We start from the raw sequence: 13,177 nt of genomic DNA, 5'->3' as shown, positions 1-13,177 counted from the left end.
AGACCAGTGGCTCACAATTCTAGAGGAAATATACTCTATGGAAAATCTGAAATCTAAAATAAAAGCTCTGGACCATCGTTGGGACAGATGGTTTCAATACAAGAGAAAGATGGAATTACTAAAGTTTGACAGAGAACTTTGTAAGAACGAGTGAGATGACAGTCCACCCCCCCCCCCACACACACACACACCCCACCACACATCTCTTTTCTTTTTTTTCTTTTTTTAAAATCTGTTAATATTTTTTTCCCTTTTTTTTAAAAATAATGTTCTAATTTTATTTGGAGTTCTGTGTTGTTGTAAAATGAAAAACGTGAAAATAAAAAGTAAATAAATAAATAAATAAAAAATAAAGCAAGAGAGCAGGTGAATAGTACATAAATACAGAATAGAACACTAAAACTAAGTAAAACTTCCCACAAAAGCAAGTCTTAAAAAGTGATCTAAAAGAAGTTATTGCCTCTAAAACACAATGAAACATGCAGGAAAAATGAATGTCAGGTTGTGATTTTTTTGCTTTATTTTAAGTCCAGTTTAAAGTGATTGTTCTTTGGGACAATGACAATTAAGCTGTTAACATGTTTTGGGGAAAATGGTGGCATAAATAAAACTCCCTGTGGAAATAAAAAGCCTTGATCGATGCACAAGACTCCTTTCAAAACCTTGTGTAGTGCCTTTGAACACTAAAATCCTAAACGCTAAACTCCAGACGGACCCAGTGGAGCATCTCGGCGTTTGGCAGGTAAAGACTCAGCCATGAGCCGATTGCTGGAGAGTGGAAACAGGACGGTGCCGTGTGTTCTCAGTCAGCCTGTCCTGGATAAATGAAGGTGAAATCAAAAAATGTTGGACCTAAAAAAAAAAATACGCATGCAGATTTTACAGAAAACATGAATGAGGCATGTGTGGATGGTGGTTGGCTGGTGGGGCAGTGAAAGCAGGACAGAAGAAAATATAGCAGCTTTTTAGAATAACAGTTTGTTTAAAGCAGCTGACCTCGGGTTAACACATGTATTCACAGGTCACGGGTGTCGTCCGTCTCCGCCGCCGCCTCCATCAAGCTGAAGACATGCCGGCATTTTCCATGATTAGGTGCAGCTTCTGCCTCACAAGCACAATGGAGATGAGGGAGACGGTGGGCGAATGAAGGGCGGTGGGAGGGGAGGACCATCCATCCTGAACCGGCAGCCAGATCACTACATCTAAAAGGTGGATGAATGTCTCGACCTTCAGTGGTTATCTTGAGCGCAGACCACTGACCCGGCACATCGCTCTCTTCTTCGGCCAGATTTGTTTAAAGCTTCACTCTGTATGAAGATTATTTTAAAAATAGTCCCGTTCCACAGAGCTGAATCACAACGCCGAGCTGCAGCAGCGATGAATATCTGATTCTCTCCAATAGAACTTGCCCTAATTTCCCAAATTAAATTCTTGTTCGGCCATTATCAGTCACGGGAAAACTTTTCCACCCACAAGAAGTGACTCCATCCTAAATAGAAATGAGAGGGCGGTTAGTGTGGAGAAAAGCTGCATTCAAAGGGTGTTGCATCACTTTTAGTTGGTAAACTTGAACTTGCTAAACATGAATGTGAAGACTCCTTCCTTTTTGCACACTTCCCCATCAACAATGGCAAAGTGACTTTTTCTTCTTAATTAAATTCACTAAAAACACAAAAATTAAACACTCCAATTTACAAGTGTTCAGACTTTTTGTTCAATAATTTCATGAAGATCCTCATCAGTCATTATTATTATTATTATTATTGTTATTATTATTGCTCAGAAATGGGCTTGAACCTGCTGGCAGGGTTGAAAGGCATTTCAAAAACAATCAAAATCAAGTAATTTATCTGCTGAAGAAACAGTAAAAACAAACAAAAATGTGTTTGATTTTTACATTTCAGACATGTTTCAACTACTAATCTGTGACATGCCGTTCTGTTGAGAAAAACTTAGCTTAAAGTTGTGATACTGCATCAAAATCACTTTATTCTATGTTTTCATTGAATCATTTTGCCAAAATAAACTGTTTTGCTGTAACCAGATTCTGCAAAACAATGAAAAATTTTGCTCTTCTTGAGAAAACCATGAAGCCATTAATGACTTATTTGTGAGCAACAGTAATGCGACAAAATTTCAGGTGAACTGGACTGAACTGCAGACTGTGTTTACACAAAGCAGATGGGAGACAAGTATGGAAAACGACTAAAAGTATAAGCAGTAAAATATCTAGTGATATAGTAAAATAAAGATTTTTTTGACTTTGACATTTTATCTTTGTTTTGCTGCATAAAAGACATTGTTGAGTTCTCTCTACTTCTAGCCATGTTTCCATAGAGATGCAAGACTTTACATTGCAGTGACAAATGAGCGCGCAGTAAAGGAAGCAAAAACTCCCAGATACTCCATAGAGTGCCACATGCGTTGCTGCGCTTGGGTATGAAATGTTAATACACTGGAATCAATATGTTCAATACAGCATACGTAAAAGTCACTGAGACAACAGTTTGTCTAATTTATGTAAAACTAATTCATTCACTCTTTGATATCAGTTTGAGGCTTAGAGTCCTGAACTCTTGTCGTCCTCATCATATTTTTGCAGAGTTTAGTTTTCCCTAAAGCTGACTTGGATCTCTGTTTCATGCCGCCATGATAAATATGTTGCGCGGCGAACACCTCCAGTCCCAGTGGTATCATCATTTTCCACTCCGCTGATCCGACTTCTGTTTAATGAGGCTGACACCTTCACGCTTCACATAATGAACCCACCTGTGACTTTGCTAACTTATGCAGTCTCAGTCTGTACATGTGGGTGGGAAATATGCGCCGCTGCGTTGCATCATTTACATTGCACCGTGCTCGACGTGCATTCGGGGACGTGACTTTAACTTTGTTACGTTGGCAGCAGCCATTAGAGGAGCAATGTTAGCTTCAGAGGGAGATGGATGCTGAAGGTTGCTGCTCGTTCTGTCTCTCTGTGTCTGTTTCCCCTCAAAAAAGAAGAAATGTAGGCCAGACAGTTTCTCTGAGGTGATTGACTTTTGTACACCTTTGGTTTGTGGCAAGATGCGGCACAAAAAAGTTTATATGCAGCTCGGGGTCTCTGTGTTGAATAATGTAGGTTTAACTGAACACTATGCAGAAGCATAATCTGTGACATTTTCTCTGTACAAGCGTCTTATTGCTGAAAAAGTCATAACAGTGATTGAACTTATCAACACATCATAAAAGCTTTTACTATAAATCCACGCTAGCGGTGCCGATAGCATTTGACAAAAGAGCAAATGTGGGAAGCACAGTGGAAAGTCTCCTCAGCTGGGAGCTCTTAGCACCGAAAATACTCAAATTCTCAAAGGATAATTCTAGTTTATTCCAAACTGGGGCTTATTTTCATGGTCCTGGCCTTCATCCCTCATGTCAAACTCTTATTTTTCGCCCCCGGTTTCAGTTTTATTCTCTTACAGAAATCTCCCCTCTCAACCTCGTCCTATTTATTCTGACTCACTTTCACTGTTCACTGACAGCAAGGAGCTTTGTAAGTGAGTGCAATGGTTCAGCAAGTGCTTTTTAAGTTTTATTTTCTTTTGCCCTGGGTTTTGCCTCTCAGGCAACAGGATGTGCAGTCTGCAATACTTCATCAGTGAGGGTTGATGGGATGATATGCATCCTGAGAGGAAGACATCATTAGGTATTAGGTCTGTCTCAAAGAAATTAAGCCTGATTTGAAGTAGGGTTTGTTTGCTAATGATGCACGCATCAAGAGATACTTCATAGTTCCTTAGATAGATTCCCTAAAAAGAGAATGTTAAAAATAGTGAAGTAGGAATTATGATGTTTTATTGATTGTATCGCATTTTTAAAAAAGCTATAAGAAAAGGTTTGCAAATAAATTATTTGATGTTTCTTTTATCCTGCAAGTACTTGTTCTATAATTGGTTCATGGAACCCAGTCGGGTTCCAATTCCAATTTCTTTGCTCAGTTTACGTTAAGAAATTACCAAAATAATGTTCATGGGTTATTTATTTCCAGAACCACCTCTCATTGATTTTGTTTGGTTCATTGCTGAAGACAAACCTTTGTGCTTCCTTCCTCGTAATCACCGAAACATCCAACATAGCATCAAATAGGAGCCTATCAGTAAGAGGAAGCAAAAAAAGAACAATGTCAGTGTTAACCAAACCTTGTTATATATATTATTAGGTCTTTGAAAAACTCTATCCACTCAGGAATATACAATGAAAAATGCAGCTGTTATTCAGAACTGCAATAATTATGCGAGTAAACCAAGGTCAGCAAATAAATCCGCAATTGATTGACTGATTTATACTATTTTCTTGATCAAAAAAGCCCAAATTTACTGCTTTCAGCCTCAGAAAGGATAGAATTTGGCACTGTTTTACTTAAGAAAAGATGACATAACTATTAGATTAATGGAACAAAAATGTTAACAATCATCAGTTGCAGCCTGACAGAACTGATTCCCATTGTAACTGATAGAAATGATGGCTAAAACTACTAAATCCAAATTGCAATAAAGTTGAATTCCCCTTTAAGATGCATCTCTCCGTGGGTTGTTCTGTCTTTTAATAAATCCGCCCCTCTGAAACCCTTTACTTCGGTAAAACTGTGAAGAACCTCATTGGTCCAGTTACATCATAGAGATCCAAACAATCTAAACTGGTCAGAATTAGCTCCACAGAGAACTTAAGAGCCGTCTAAGTCCTGAAGTGTCTGCGGCTGCCGAGGATAATGGCTTTTGTCCGAGTGGAGGAAGAATCATGTTTTCCCACAGCTGCTGTCCGCGTTGCTGAATCAGCCTCTTCTGCTGGATTACACTGCACACTGACACACAATGAGAGGATAAGAGCTGAGGGCAGCGTGCTCATTGGCTTTTTGTCACAATAATGGGTTTTGCCGTTTAAGGAAATTAATGTGATGATTCTTCGCTTATCTCTGTTGACAGAAAGGTATTTATACAGGCAATGAGAAAATATTCCTAATCCTAACTCGGAATGCATTGGCGTGTTTCGGCAAATGTCAGTTACTTGTGTACAGAGCAGGTTGTATCTGCAGCGTTTTAATAATAGTGGTTAATAATGAAGCTGCAAGTCGTTCATACTTATGCTGTCAGATTTGTGAGATAAGCAGCATTTGTTGTGCAATTTTTATTTCAAGAAAAGACTTTGCATTATGGTTAGATGGAAGAATCTGAAAATAGTTCATTGCAGTTCTGTTGGTGTCAGTGTTTATGCTAATGCACCAACAGATTCTAATCACTGGCCTCATATGCCATTGGTCCTTTGTGTGCTGCCAAAATAGCCTCTAGTCGCCAAGGCCAAGACTCTAGCTGACCTGTCATGGTGCTCTGTTTTATCAAGACAGCACCAGGAAACCCAGTAAACTCTGTAAGCTGTTGCTGTTTAGATCAGATTTGTTCCACCTAAACTGTTGCTGCCATGACAAAGATGCTCTGACCCCGTCGTCTCTTCATAACAACTCAGCCCATTTCAAAGTGGCTCAGTTCTTTATACTCTTCATCTATCACAGTGACTACAAGAAAAGACTGTTCCTTAACTGTCTAATTTAGCTCACACCTTGACTTTTAAAGCTTTTAGGAGATATTAAACATTATTTCCTTCATCTGTGAAAGAAAGTTTTTTTTTTTTAGCTCAGGGTGTGTCGGCCGATGATGGATCGAAGGGATTGAAGTCAGGATTGGATTGTTTAAAACATTACAGCAGGTTTTCAACAAGTTAAATCACCTGTCATTGATTGAGCCCGTACAATATCATTTCTGTGCATCAAAATTAAATACACTACTGTTAAGAAGTTTGGCGTCACTTAGAAATGTCCTTATTTTTGAAAGAAAATCTGTTTTTTTTCAATGAAGATAACATTAAATTAATCAGAAATACAGTGTAGACATTGTCAATGTGGTAAATGACTATTCTAGCTGGAAACCACTGTTTTTTTTAATGGAATATCTAAATAGGGGTACAGAGGAACATTTCCAGTAACCATCCTTCCTGTGTTCTATTGCTACATTGTGTTAGCTGGTGGTGTTGAAAGGCTTATTGATGATTAGAAAACTGTTGTGCAATTATGTTAGGACGTGAATGAAAGTGTGTTCTTGGAAAACATGAAATTGTCTGGGTGACCCCAAACTTCTGAAGGGTAGTGTATTTAGAAGTTTCCCCCATGAAAGTAATCTTGTCATGACTTCAAATGTCTTAGATGCAACTCTTCACCAATAATGATAATATCAAACCTATATTTCCCATATTCAGTGGGACACTAATCACTTAGCCTGACAGACAAAACAAAACAAAACAAAACAAAACACAAGGGCAGGCTGTTCAGCTGACAACAACAAACCTTAAAAGTAATGTTAATGTTTCACTCTGGTCCTCTTGTAAGCCATTTTAAGACCTGAAGTTCAGATTTGATTTGAAAACGTTTAATACTTTTTAAGGACCCACAGAAAAATTAATACCAGTACCGGCTTTAAAAATGACAGTATTGCAAGAAATGCATGCTGCATTGGACCAGGACAGAGTGTAGAAGTCGCATCTCTGAATTGTGTGATGCATCCTGCCAAGCCCTTCTGCCCTAAACATGAACAAGAAGATGTAAATAAATCTTTTAAGACATGACACGGGCTGCCCATAAAGTGTGCAGCTCTAATGTGGTCGCATGTGTGGCACAAAACAAATAGATGACGACCAAGGTCTGGGTTATGAGGCAGGGTTTATATGAGCTCTGTGATCACTGGATGCATTTTTATCCTCTGCTGTAAATAAACCAATGGCACGAGTGGCCATGGGCAGATGAGCTTCTGTAAAATAGCCGAATCCCATTATTTTTTCCCTTTTTTTAATAAAGTGGCCATGTTTTATTGGGCCAACTTGACTCAGTATTATTTTCATGGTCCATAGCGTGGCTTTGGGCAGCAGGATTTCCTTACATTGTGTGTAGTAACACCGGCCTGTGCAATAACTAACCATAGATCACAGCGGCCCACATGTGTATGCTGATATTCTACCAGCGGATATCAGCTGTCATCATCGATTTTCCTCTTGTGTCTTGGGGTTTCTGTCATATCACACACGAGGAGTGTTTTTTTTTTTTTTTTTTTTTTTTTCATTTTTAGGAAATTTGCTGATTCCCTTTCAGTTTATTTTTGGCTGTGAGATAAAGAGATTGATATTGACCTCATGTCTGTGTGCAGAAATACAGAGCTGGAGTAAGGACACAGTTAGCTTAGCTTAGCCTACCTTAGCATAAAGACTGGAAGCAGGGGGAAACAGTTAGCCTGATTCTGTCAAGTTCGAAAATATACCTGGCAACACCTCTGAAGGTTATTGATTAATAAATTTCATGCTTGTTTTCTCTTTACACGGGCAGAAAAGTAACTTAAAAGGGGGTTATTATAGCAGGAACCATTTCTTGGCAAACGACAGCCTCGTTTAGTAGCTGAGCAATGCTTTTTTTGTGTTTTTGTCACGTTAAAGGATGATTCTGGTTTATTTGAACCTGCTGTATTCCTCATCAATGCAGCCATTGTGGCGCTATAGCTAACTTGCATGCTCCAAATGCATTGTGCAAATGGACTCACACCTATGCCGCTGAGATCCTGCAGTTAAGCTACCATGCAGTGTTAAACTCCATAATGAACTATGCCTAATTTATTGTTGTTTATCTGGGGGCCAGTTTCCACCCTCTGAGCAGTTGTGGTCTAAAACCTTTGGACTGTCAAGCGTTTACAAGCTCAACAGCAAGACATGCAACCTCAGCTAAGCTTTGACAACTGGCTGATATGCAGGTTGTGATATGAGCAAATATATAAAGAATCCACAGTTGTTTCCGCCTTTTGTCTGTACTGGTATGCGTTCAAGTGTATCCCACACAATTAGCTTGCGAACATCCATCCTGCTGCAGGCATCACAGGACTGTGACATGGCAAAGTGAGATAAACACTCATCAGACATGCTGTTCTTTGTTGTCAGTTTCGAATAGAGAAAGGTGTGTGAGACAATCTTCTTTAGCTCATTTACTGTATGTGGTAAAGTTGCAGTATCCCTATGAACATTGCAGGTTTCCCTACTCATTGTACTGATGTGGCTTTTTAATTAAATCCAATTCATTCACATCAAGGACTGTCATTTGCAAATATCAAAAGAATTCTTTAAAAAGACCATCTAATGTGAAACCTCAGCAGTAGTTGGAGTGAATACATTTGCTGCTAATAGTGGTTTTATTGTAGATTAATCAGCATGGATAGTGGCTCTGCTCCTCATATCGAACACAGAAAAACACACAGGATGTAGAAGCAACTTCAGCACCATTTCAGTGATTATTCCTGAGGTGTACCAAGTACAAAGGGTGGACAAAGCACGGGATTGCTGGAGAATTTAGGGCTTTTCAGTGCTTGGGCTCAATCAATGGAAAACATGTACAAATCATAATGCTTCCAGTTATGAATATTAAAGGTGCAGATGGCCAAAAATGTTCTCCTATGGCCTCTCCTCTTAACAAAAATTTATTTTAAAATGACTTGTTTTCCCAGCACTTAGGTGGGTAATGAAATTAACATCAGAAGCACCTTTGAGTTAATTGGTTTTATGTTAGAGTAACCATGTCATGAATCCGCTCCAACATTTTGCTTCCAAGTGTTTTAAGGGTTGATGACACTGAAGAAAAAAAAAAACAAATCACCTTCCATTTTTCTATTTGCAATTACCAACTACACAGAACATGAAATGATTGCATAGAAAATAAGAAAGAAGAAAGAATCTCCTGGTTTGTTTTGTGGCTGCTAACAGTAGCATTAGCAACCTTATTCCTACTAACCACAAGGTGACTGTCCAAAAGAGTAAAAATCCAGTTTGAAATATAAACTCTAATCTCAGTGCAGTGGTAAAAGCTGCAACCTTCAAGCAGATGTAAACATATTCTTTGTAGATCTGTACAACTAGTCATTGAGTGAAACAAGCACAAGTGCCTTTTTGCCAGCTCTTCAGCAAAACTTGCCGTTTTCAGTGTGGAAGTTGCTGTTTGGAGACTGTTGGTTTCTGTAGCAAGGGGAATTTTGAAAACGGTACCATGCAGGAGCAGAAGGGGAGGAGAAAGTCGCCTGAAAGGAGTGACCAATGACGGACTTCATATCCAGAGTCTACATTTGCTTTGTCACACCACAAAATGTTGAACTATTCCTTTGAAAACACTGTAGCTTATGGCATTAGGGGGTTCTATTTACATGCTTGTAGATGTCACAGCAGGAAGTGAAATAGAGCCGTCTTCGCTGCAGCTCTCAGGAGGGATAATGTGAGTTTTTTCCTCTGCTAGCGATGCATCTCTTTACACAGACTGAGCTCCCCTTGCTGGAATAACTCCTGATCTGGCTTGGCGACTTGATGTTCGGCTGCCTGTGTTGATGTGATTTACTCCGGGCCTCCAGCTGATGCTCTCCACATTATTTGTCAACACAGCCGAGCATTACTTATTAATGAGTTCTTCATGCTTTATTAAACTTACTGTCATAACACCTCATTGGGGACCGTGCAGGGGAGTTCGCTCGTCCTCCTCCCACCGGTGAAAAATAACTCTGTCAAGCTGAAACCTGGAGTTGTTTATTTCTCATATTTACTCCATTTCGCTCACAGGATGTGACACGCCACCGATTACGGAGCCCGGAGGAAGCGAGATCAAACTTTAAAGGATGGTGCCGTTCGCCAGCAGCAACAGCAGCAGCAGCAGCAGCACCTGATGATGTGTGCTGGCCGTCTTTAGAAGAGACTGTGTTACTTAAGAGGCGTGTTTGCATCAGTCAGGCAGGCAGGGCAGCGACTTTGGCTCGCTCACTCGTCACCATTTATCTTCCCCGTTGATGTCCATTTACAGAGCTTCACGGCTGATGATTTCAGCAATCTGAAGTTATCACCACCTCAACAGAGAGCGCAGTTATGCCAAACGGGCCCGGTGCCCGCCAACAGGACCACTGCCGTCAACTCTGAACGTCTTGGTTATTTTAGGTCAGGCGTCTCCTCGTGCGTCCCCTGCAGCGTCGCCTCCTGCGGGGCTGCTGTCATCTTTATGGATGTCACTCGCGCAGGAGGCCTGAGAAGTCCTCTGGAGGGGACTTAGTGTCAGGGCCAAATTATCTCCCCTCCCAAAAGTGGCTTTACGCCAGCCCCGTCGCGTCAGTCTGTCTGTTTAATCCACTTCAAAGCACAGCGGGTTGATAAAGACGTCCTCGGAAAGCTTGTGTTGTATTTGCTGCTTGAATCGTCATCTTCTGCCATGCATCACCTGGACATACGTGTTCAGCCAGATGGGATCTATCCTCGCTGTCTGTCTCTGACACACAAAGGAGATAATCTCATCTTCACCTCAGTGTGGCATGATGTTGCACCATCTCAGCTCGGATGATCAAAGACAAGAAAAACAAGCTAATTGGCACTCCCCGGAGACTGCGAGCTGGAGGATAGATCCAGACTGTCTCAAAACAGTAAAATTATTCTCTTTGAAATTATGCAATGAAAAAGTTAGCTATGCTGTACAGTATGTCATTTAGACAGGCTATATGAAGATGAAGCCAGGCAGAGGATTTTATAATATTTTGTTGTTATCTACCTCTCAGTTTTCAGTCAGCTGGAAAAAAATGTGCATTACAGAAATGAAGCTGATTTGTGATCTTATTACCTGACAAGTCCCACCTTCCACTGTACCTTTTTCACATTTTATTGTGTTGTAAAGTTAATTTTAAATTAAAAAGTATGACCATATTCCTCCTAATCTACACTCAGTAACCCATACTGACAAAGTGAAAACATTATTATTTGCAGAAGTACTCCAACTCTTTATTCAGCATTTTGTCGAAACCCCTTTGGAAGCATTTAAAGCATCCGGGTTCTTACCCAAGTCTCTGCAGACTCTGAGTTTGTCAATTTTGGATTTTTTTCTCATTCTTCCTGACAGATCCTGTCAAGCTCCATCAGGTTGGATAGAAAACATCTCTGAACTTCTGCCTTTAGGTTTCTCCATAAATATGCTCTGGTTTTCTCTTGTGGTTTTTACCATAGGTACTTCCACACAGGAAAAGTGAGTTTTTTAGGGGACATGGGGAATATTAATGCCATCACAATCTGTTTGTTTTTGAAGAAATAGCCTTATCATTTCATAGTAATGCATTTGTGAGTAGGAGCTCCTTGTAAAATTCTGCCTGTGGGATGTTCAAAGACATCTGCCGAATGGTGACCTCTTTAAAGCAAGAAACGACTAAATGTTAACTTGTCTATGCCAGCTTGTTTGCAGGCAACTTTCTGATCTTTTCTCGCCAGTGTCAAATATGTTTGTGTGGAGTTTTTCCTTGTTGAGTTGAGGGTCTATAAGGCATTCCATGACAGCAGCATACTTGGTGTCTCTTTGACAATTCTTTTTTGTCTTCCTCACCAAACGGTTTTACTTCAGTGGTAACAAATTCACACAACATCAGATATCACTTATGTAAGGTCACATATTCCAGTCTGTTTTCCAGTTGTTAACTAAATGAACTTCAAACCCCACAGGTGGGCTTGACAGGCATGTTATCTTTAAAAAATCAGCAAAAATGACACCATTTATCAAGACCTAGAAACTGTAAAAACAGAATCTTTGAATGTGCAATCCAAGTCTGTCAGAAAATGAATCGTGACATTTTATCAAAATTTCTTTATTCTATGTGTCTTGTTTAAAATTCTCCAAATACTAAGAGTTTGCATGAGCCAAGCTCTGTAATGAACAAACGCTGTTGCGCTCCTTGGTGCAACCATGAAGCCATTAGTGACTATGCTCTGATGAGCAGCATTGTGACAAAAAATTCAGGGACTTTTTGGCTGAACTGCAGGATGTGTTTAGGCAGAGCAGACAGGACACAAGTCTGGAAACAAATTAAAAGGGAAATATCTGTAGTATGTAGTGCCAGTATTTTTTTTTTAAAGTATTAGTTACAATTTCTATATTGTATGTGTTGATTTCATGTTTTCTTTTTAAATTTTTGGAAAGTGAATTAATAAAGACATTCAACTTTTTTGATTTACATTTTTTTGCAAGTTATGGAATTATATATTTGTTGTAGTGCATAGAAGTCATTTTTGAGTTTCTGTTGACATTTCTGTTCCTTTTCATGGTTGTGCTGTTTCCACAGAGGTGTGGGACTTTCTATCACAGTTAGAAATGAGCCCACAGTGAGTAAAAATGTCACAGGAGAAAAAAAAAAACCCAGAAACTGTTTGCAGTTCAAACAGTAAACTTAGTGAGTTTAGCGTAAATTCTACAGGTAGCCATTCAAATTGCACATCAGTTTTAAAGTTTTGCTATAAGCATTTGGTTGCTGGGTGTATTTTCTAAAATAACCTCAATGAACCGTTGAGTTTCTGATGTCAGCTGGAAAAAAAATTCTTAGGCCACTGCTCTGTGCTCTCGTTGAACAGCTGGTTCTGAAAACAGTGATGCAGCAGCAGTGGATGGACGCTGCTGACATATCATACATATGAAATTGGGATGAAGATAATTGAACAAATTGAAAAACCCTCTGAGAACAACCATTTGAATTTTGAGCTTTATAAAAGTAGACTTTTAGAACGCTCGCTGCTACATTACCCTCTCCCAAAAACATAACTTTGACTATGAACAATAAAGACAACCCCTTTTTCTAAGTCTTCCTAAAATGGCATGATGAGATTGAGTTCAGCTATTATGTAAGTGTGCATCGTTTGTCGTTGACAGGCTGAAATGTGCCCAGATGTGATCTGTTGTGAGCAAAACACAAATGGTTTTCTAAAAGGCAACATGAAAGAGGAGGATTGATATCTTTAGGTCCTGCGGCTCGTCGCCTCCGTGGCCGCTTTCATGACAGCGAGAGGGTTGAGTGGAGATGCTGCTGAGTCGCTGTCATCATGGAGATGAACTATTCTAATATCAGGCTGACGTTGGATCACATGATGGCAGCACCTAAAGGCATTTCATAGCCCTGTTTAGACCAAATATAACTCAACAAAGCATAATCCATCCTCACTCACATTCGGTCTCTGGGTCTGCCTGGACCACAATTCACTTTAAACCTTATTGGATGTCACTGGCTAAGAAAAGTGGTTTTAGTTCATGATTTAATTATTGATTATGAATGAAATGTGTATA

The 13,177-nt window shown here is 39.7% G+C and overlaps 1 protein-coding gene across 2 annotated transcripts in view; it reads left to right on the top strand.

The window, feature by feature from the left end:
• LOC110970970 (heparan sulfate glucosamine 3-O-sulfotransferase 5) overlaps positions 1 to 13,177 on the top strand; it is a 121,466-nt gene that overhangs the window by 23,264 nt on the left and 85,025 nt on the right. Inside the window, exon 1 of one of the 2 annotated variants that reach the window (XM_051960714.1) lies at positions 1,189 to 1,209. The exons of the other annotated variant lie outside the window; for it this stretch is intronic. The gene's annotated coding sequence lies outside the window, so the exon portion shown is untranslated. Of the gene's footprint in view, positions 1 to 1,188; positions 1,210 to 13,177 lie in introns of those variants that run through there. 2 annotated transcript variants of the gene reach the window in all.

Source organism: Acanthochromis polyacanthus, chromosome 16 (genome assembly GCF_021347895.1).
Source record: "Acanthochromis polyacanthus isolate Apoly-LR-REF ecotype Palm Island chromosome 16, KAUST_Apoly_ChrSc, whole genome shotgun sequence".
In the NCBI taxonomy this organism is placed as follows: domain Eukaryota; kingdom Metazoa; phylum Chordata; class Actinopteri; family Pomacentridae; genus Acanthochromis; species Acanthochromis polyacanthus.
The sequence above is the reverse complement of the archived record's forward strand: the minus strand, read 5'-3'. Positions and strand labels throughout refer to the sequence as shown.